Below are 7,284 nucleotides of genomic sequence, written 5' to 3'. Positions count from 1 at the left end.
ATATCGAGCGATTTGTGTATACGCTCATGCATAACCCCACTAAGCCTTCCCTGTCTAGAGATAAAGTACTCTAACCATCTCAAAACCAATTTAAAATAGCCATGCCAACTGACATGTTTCCTCAGATAGAACTGACTTTTTCAAAGTTATGGCAATGGCGGACAGGCCATTTATATTATTGGCGGACAGGGAATTTATATTGCCCATCCGTGGGTCAGAAGGTTTCTCAAACCAATTACCACAACGTATTTTTGTGTTGTCGTTATTGACCTCTTTACGTCATGAGCCTTAATATGGCCAAGACTGTTTTGCGGGTTTAAGATTGATACCTGAAATTTGCAGGCTTTTTCCGCGCATGGACATGGACTTGGTGTTCAGAACATTGGAGGAGGAGATCCCTATGCGCATATACTCGATTGCTATGTAACTCACAATGCGCATGCTTTAAGACTTCCCGAGTGAATCGGGAATCCAAAGGTTCTCCTTGCGCATGTACTAGGACTTGGTTTCAAAAGGCACTTCTGGGCAATTGGTTTGCGCATGTACTAGGACTTAGTGCATTTTTGGAAGATGTATTTCTTTAAAGGTCAATAATGGTAAGTTATACAGTGCTTGTTTTTAATCCCATAAATGTTTTGCAACATGCTATTCCGAAGAGCCCTGAAGATTACTGAAACATTTGGTATTACTGGTTTTTGTATATGGATCGGGTGTATACTTCAATTCGATCCTAACATGGAGAAAGGAATGAGCATTTGTTAGTGATTTATTATATCTATCAATGCTTAATGAAAAGTGTTTATACAGTTGTTCTTCCCACTTCAGCTTGTTGTATGCAAAAGTCCATGTTTATTAGTTTTAAACACCTATATTGGGACATGAGGACATACTCATTTATAATGATGAGATATATGGCCAGTGTCAGGGAAACCTTATACCCTAAAATTGCAATCATAATAGCGTTGCTTTAATTTTTACAAAAATGAAGTGTACGTGAAGCCTTTGTTCAGGCCATCTGGAGCATGTGTTTTCAGGCGATGTATCCATCTAGCTTCTTGTAGGGGTAGTTGATCAAAATTTCCTTTTCTTGGACCCAATTTGACAGCTTGGATACCCAAGAATTTGAGGACCCTGGGGTCACCTTTATGGTGAGAATTTACGTGCCTGGCAAAACTGGTGTTTGTTTTGACATTGATATCGCTTATATGTTTACAGATTTGTTTTTTGAAAATTTGTATTGTTTTTCCAATATATAGTTAGTTGCAACGGCATTTGATGGCATATACTATGCCCGAGGTTAGACAGTTTATGTATTCTCAAATTTCGTATGCTTTCTGATCAGCCAGGTTTGTATATGTTTTTGTCCTCAAGATGTAGCTACAAAAAATGCATGAACAACATGGGAAAGATCCTATTGATTTGCTGGTTAACCAATTCGTGGTGATGGTAGGGCTGCTTGTGGGTGAGTAGTGGCTATCTACCAATAAATCACGTAGGTTTTTGCCTCTCCTGTACATGATGCTTGAATGAGGAGTCATTACATCTTTTATGTCTGGATCCGCCATAAGTAGAGGCCAGTATCTCTTGATGATATTCCTGATTTGAAAATGTGCCTATACATCGTATAGTGGATGACGATTTCGGGGGCGTCCAGTTGCTATTGAGAAGGACGCTCCTCTCTGTGTTCATAGCTCTGTAATATGCTCCGTGTAGCACTTTCTTCGGATAGCCTCTTTCACGGAATCTGGCATAAAGAATTTTGCATTCGTTTTGGAATATTTAATCTGTTGAACAATTCTGTCTGGCTCTTAGGTAGTGACCAATAGCTATACCTTTTTGAGAGGGGAGGGATGGTGGCTCTCCCATTGTAAAAAACTATTGGTGGATGTCTTTTTCCGATAAACATTGGTGTCAAGAGTCCCGTGTTGGTCGATGGTGAGGTCGAGAAAATGTATTTTTCGTGCATGGATCTCGCTAGTGAAGCATAGACCGATTGGGTTATTGTTAAGAATGGTGACAAAGTCCTAAAAATGTGATTCATCTCTGTCCCACAATAGTAGGACATCAGCGATGTAATGACCCCAGAAGAGGATGTGCTGTTTAAAGTCTGAAAGTGTGTAATTGAAAATGTGCTCTGCTTCCCACCACCCAAGGAAGATGTTAGCGTATGTAGGGGCACAAGTAGTGCCCATCGCTGGGACAGTGATCTCTAAATAATACTGTTGATCAAAAACAAAAAAATTGTGCGTGAGTAGGAACTTGAGGATATGCAAAATGAATATGTTGTGTTGCCTGTAGGTGTTACCTTAAGTATTTAGGAAGTATTGGACTGCGATGAATCCCTTCTCATGTTGTATACTGGTGTATAGCATTTCGACATCCAGGCTTGCTAGTTTTACATTGGCTGTAACTGAAATTTCCTGTAGTTTTGTGACCGTAGCTTTGGTATCTTTGAGGGATGACGAGGGGGCTTCCATGAAAGGAGCCAGAATTTCATTGACATATATACTAATGCCCTCTGTTAGGTTGCCATTGCCGGAAACAATTGGGCGGCCGGGAATAGGGATTCTCTCCTTATGCACTTTGAGTAGTGCATAGAAGGTTGAGAGTGAGGGTGCTGGATTGTAAAGTGCTTTGTACACCTTTTCAGTGATTAGTTTGATGCCCTTTGCTTCCAGTAGAATCATTTTAGTTCAGCCAAGTAGCTCTTTGTGGGATCATTTTTCAGTGGTTGATAAGTAGACCTGTCCTCGAGTAGCCTTAGGACCTTGTCCTTGTAGTGATTTTCATTCATGATGACAAAGTTGCCGCCTTTGTCTGCTGGTTTGATAATTATATTTGTTTTTTGAGTTAGGTCTTTCAGCACCTTGTATTCCATGGTGGTAATATTGGAATTGTATTGGATCTCTCGACAAGTCAATTTTTCAATTTTGTTGCAGGTTAGGCTGACAAATTTGTCTATATTGTGGTAGACTGTGAGGGATGGAGTAAATTCTGATTTTGGCTGTAGCGACGATTGGGGGGCTATAAAGGTCCTTGAGCCGGTTTCATTTTCTACTTGCAAGTCTATGAGGGCCTCTCTTTTTCTTCAGAGTAGATTTGATTCAGTGTGTCTTTTATCCATTCAAATTGATTGAATGGAAGTGTTGGTGTAAAAGATGAGCCTCTTTCTAGTAGCGACATTTCTGTTGTAGTAAATATTTGGTCTGATAAGTTAATAATCTGAGATTTTTTAGGGGGCACTACCTGTGACCGTTGTTGTATTTCCTGCTGCCACCTCGCTCTGTCCCATAATTTTGAGTCTGAGTGGTCCGAGAATGGTTGGGCTTGTAAGGTGGTTTTGTTTGAGATGTCATAGGTAAGGGGTGTGTCACTATTTGTGCATTTGGTGTACCAGAGAAGACTGTGGTTGGGGCCACTGTCATTGGTATCAGTGCCGGCAGTAGTGGTGCCAATTGTGTAACAGAAGAGTACGTAGTTGAGGTACATGGTTGTAATTGTTGTTGAGGACCTAGGTATGTTTGTTGCTGAGGGCTTGGATGATTGCTGGTCGGGGATATGTCTGAGGCTGGTTAGTTTTCTTAGGTCTCCTTACCCTGGTTAGTGTAGTTCAGCTCGTCTGCACTGGAGATATCTGATTCTGAATAATCTGTATATACGTTAGATTTGTTGGAATTGGGGTCGATGTTTTTATATATCTCTCCAGAGTCAAAATCTTTTTTATTCCGCACATATTTTCTATGTTTCCTTTCCTTTATTTCTGATTGAAATGTTTCAAGATTCCTTTGTAATCTTGTTTCAAAATCACTGTACTGTGGGTTAGTGCTGAAAAATTAGATTTGTTGAATTTGGTTATCAATTTGTGTCTTGAGTTTGGCAAATACTGTCTTTTCATAAGACAGTAGATATTCTAGCATTTGTATCGAATTTTCAGTAAGAAGCTTCTGCCAACCCTTAATGAAGTCAGGATGTTCCTGGTGTGAGTTAGGTTTTAGATTAATCCTTAAGCCCCTATAAACTATTTTTTGTTGGACATATGTCTCAGGGCTGCTTATTTCCCACCAGGATCGAATAACATTTTTGTAAGTCTTATGTAGTTTTTTGAATGCTAGATTTATATCAAATACATTGAGAGGGAGATTGGCTGTGGAAAAAACTTGCTCCGCTGCTGTTTGTAGCAGATTTGTGTAAACTGGAGCTGACAGAAAACTTGCAATGATATGCTTAGTTCTATCTTTTATTCATGCATAGACTGTCCCGGATCCACCAGGGAAGGGTAATGGAGAGAGGGTTAAACTCTTAGAGCTCGACAGGATAGTAGACCCTTGCCAAACCAGGAGGTATAGATTTGTTCAGAATAATTTCTACTGGCTAGATTATATACCTAATTTCCCGATGGCTAAAATTTAACTTTTATTATTGTACTTTAAAAAAACCCACAAAACGCTAAGGAGTGAGTGCGAATTAAAATGCTAAAGAGATGGTGTATATTGATGATGAAAAACAACTTCTAGTGTGCCGTGCGGCGTGCACTTCGTGTAATGTGTCGGGAGTTTTTATGCATCAGCTGTACCCTGGAGGGGTATGGTATAGGGGGCCACAAACAATAGATTGAATTTGAAAAACTACACAGTTAAAATGAAGCAGATGTAAAGCCAAATTCATCAAGAAACAAAGAAATAAGGACAGCATGATATACAAAACTACAGGTGACAGTAAGCTCCGCCATAGTGTGTGGTGTAGGCACTGTTTTCTCTTGGGGGTTCTATGAGATGCCTGCCTGCAATAGGCGGGATGAAAGAAATCTTAAACCACTGAAATAACGTTCCACATTTCTCTAGACCGAGTACCCGCTACATCTTATCACTCAGGGTATTCAGTCTGAAGATCTGATCCCTTAGGGTACTCGATAAGAACATTTGATCACTCTGAGTACTCAGTTGGAACATCAGATCACTGTACACATGGTCTGTACATCTAATCATTCTGAAGTACTTGGAAGATCTCATTACTTGTTGGGGGGTACCGGTCTCTTTATCCAATCACTCAGGGGTACTTAGTCAGAACATTTGATCACTTGGGGGAACTTGTTAGGATCATCTGATTGCTCGGGGTACTCAATCTAGGGCTGGGCGGTATACCGCAAAAATACCGATACCGTCTCTGGCGTCGGTTAACCGACCTCAACTCTGCCAGGACGGTATCTGCGGTATTTCGCCCCTCCCTCCTCACCCTGCGGCCGCACGCTCTGCTCCACTCCGTTTAATCTTCCTGAGGAGGAAGACTGGAGATGTGACAGGCTGCGCACAGGCTGTGTGCTCAGCGCTGCCGCTGCTTCCGGGCGGCTCTGGAAGCTGCACGGTGTGCCCTGCCTCCCCTCTCCCGTACATAAAGTGACTGCTGGGGTCAGGTATGGGTCGGCACATCCTCCCCCCACCAGGCACCGCTCTCTGTCCCGCACAGGAATCCTCGGCGCCCGTTATCATTTGGCAGTGCTGGAAGCAGCCGTGTGTGACGCTCTGCCGGTGACGCTGCCGGCAGATATATGTGCTACAGCACTGAGGTACGGGGGCAGAGGATTCCTGTGCAGGAGAGAAGAAAGGATATGCAAAGTAGCTGTGCAGGAGAGAGAGAGAGAGAGAAAGAGAGAAAGAGAGAGAGAGAGAGAGAGAGAGAGAGAGAGAGAGAGAGAGAGATATGCCCGGTGGAGCATGGAGGTGCCGAACTATACCTGACCCCCAAGTGTATGTGCGGGAGAGGGGGGGGGGTCCAGAACAGCTTGTGACTGGGGGCAGATATTGGGTAGAAAGAGATAGATAGATAGATAGATAGATAGATAGATAGATAGATAGATAGGAGATAGATAGATAGATAGATAGATAGATAGATAGATAGATAGATAGGAGATAGATAGATAGATAGATAGGTAGATAGGAGATAGATAGATAGATAGATAGGAGATAGATAGATAGATAGGAGATAGATAGATAGATAGATAGATAGATAGATAGATAGATAGATAGATAGATAGGAGATAGATAGATAGATAGATAGGAGATAGATAGATAGGAGATAGATAGATAGGAGATAGATAGATAGGAGATAGATAGATAGGAGATAGATAGATAGATAGATAGATAGATAGATAGATAGATAGATAGATAGGAGATAGATAGATAGGACTCCTATCTATCTATCTATCTATCTATCTCCTATCTATCTATCTATCTATCTATCTCCTATCTATCTATCTATCTATCTATCTCCTATCTGTCTATCTCCTATCTATCTATCTCCTATCTATCTATCTCCTATCTATCTACCTCCTATCTATCTATCTATCTATCTATCTATCTATCTATCTCCTATCTATCTCCTATCTATCTATCTCCTATCTATCTCCTATCTATCTATCTATCTATCTATCTCCTATCTATCTATCTCCTATCTATCTATCTATCATCTATCTATCTATCTCCTATCTCCTACACAAACAACAAAAGTCCACGGCACCCGGGCAGTAAAGGAGAGTGGGTGCCACCCCTGCACTGTGGATCCTCGAGTGCAGAATATACACGTCCAAAATTAGGGTACCGGCACTCCAAATGAAGAATAAGTGTTTTATTTCAGCTCACAGGAACAAAGTAGCCAAGGCTAGTTTGTTCCTGTGAGCTGAAATAAAACACTTATTCTTCATTTGGAGTGCCGGTACCCTAATTTTGGACGTGTGTGTGTATATATAATATTATATATATATATATATATATATATATATATATAATATATATATATATATATATATATATATATATATATATATATATATATATATATATAACACACACACACACGGAGAGACTTATCAAACATGCTCAGTTGCCCCCGGCAACCAATCAGATTCCACCTTTCATTCCTCACAGACTCTTTGGAAAATGAAAGGTGGAATCTGATTGGTTGCCGGGGGCAACAGCCAGTTTCACTTTACACCATGTTTGATAAATCTCCCCAAAGTATAAAGATAGATATAGCAAAAAATATAGGCAGCACAATAAACAAACTGTGGGTGCCAGCAGACGAATCCCAGACCTTGGATCAAGTCAGCTAGTAAAAAATACTCCGATGGTAATACAAACGTGAAAACGTGAATTTACTCCATATAACAATGTGCAGCAAACTTCACAAGTAATATACAATGTTTTGGCATCTCCTATGCCATTTTCAAGTGCCACTTGAAAATGGTGTAGGAGGTGCCAAAATATTGTGTATTACTTGTGAAGTTTGCTG

Source organism: Dendropsophus ebraccatus, chromosome 14 (genome assembly GCF_027789765.1).
Source record: "Dendropsophus ebraccatus isolate aDenEbr1 chromosome 14, aDenEbr1.pat, whole genome shotgun sequence".
In the NCBI taxonomy this organism is placed as follows: Eukaryota; Metazoa; Chordata; class Amphibia; order Anura; family Hylidae; genus Dendropsophus; species Dendropsophus ebraccatus.
This window is presented reverse-complemented; position numbering follows the sequence as displayed.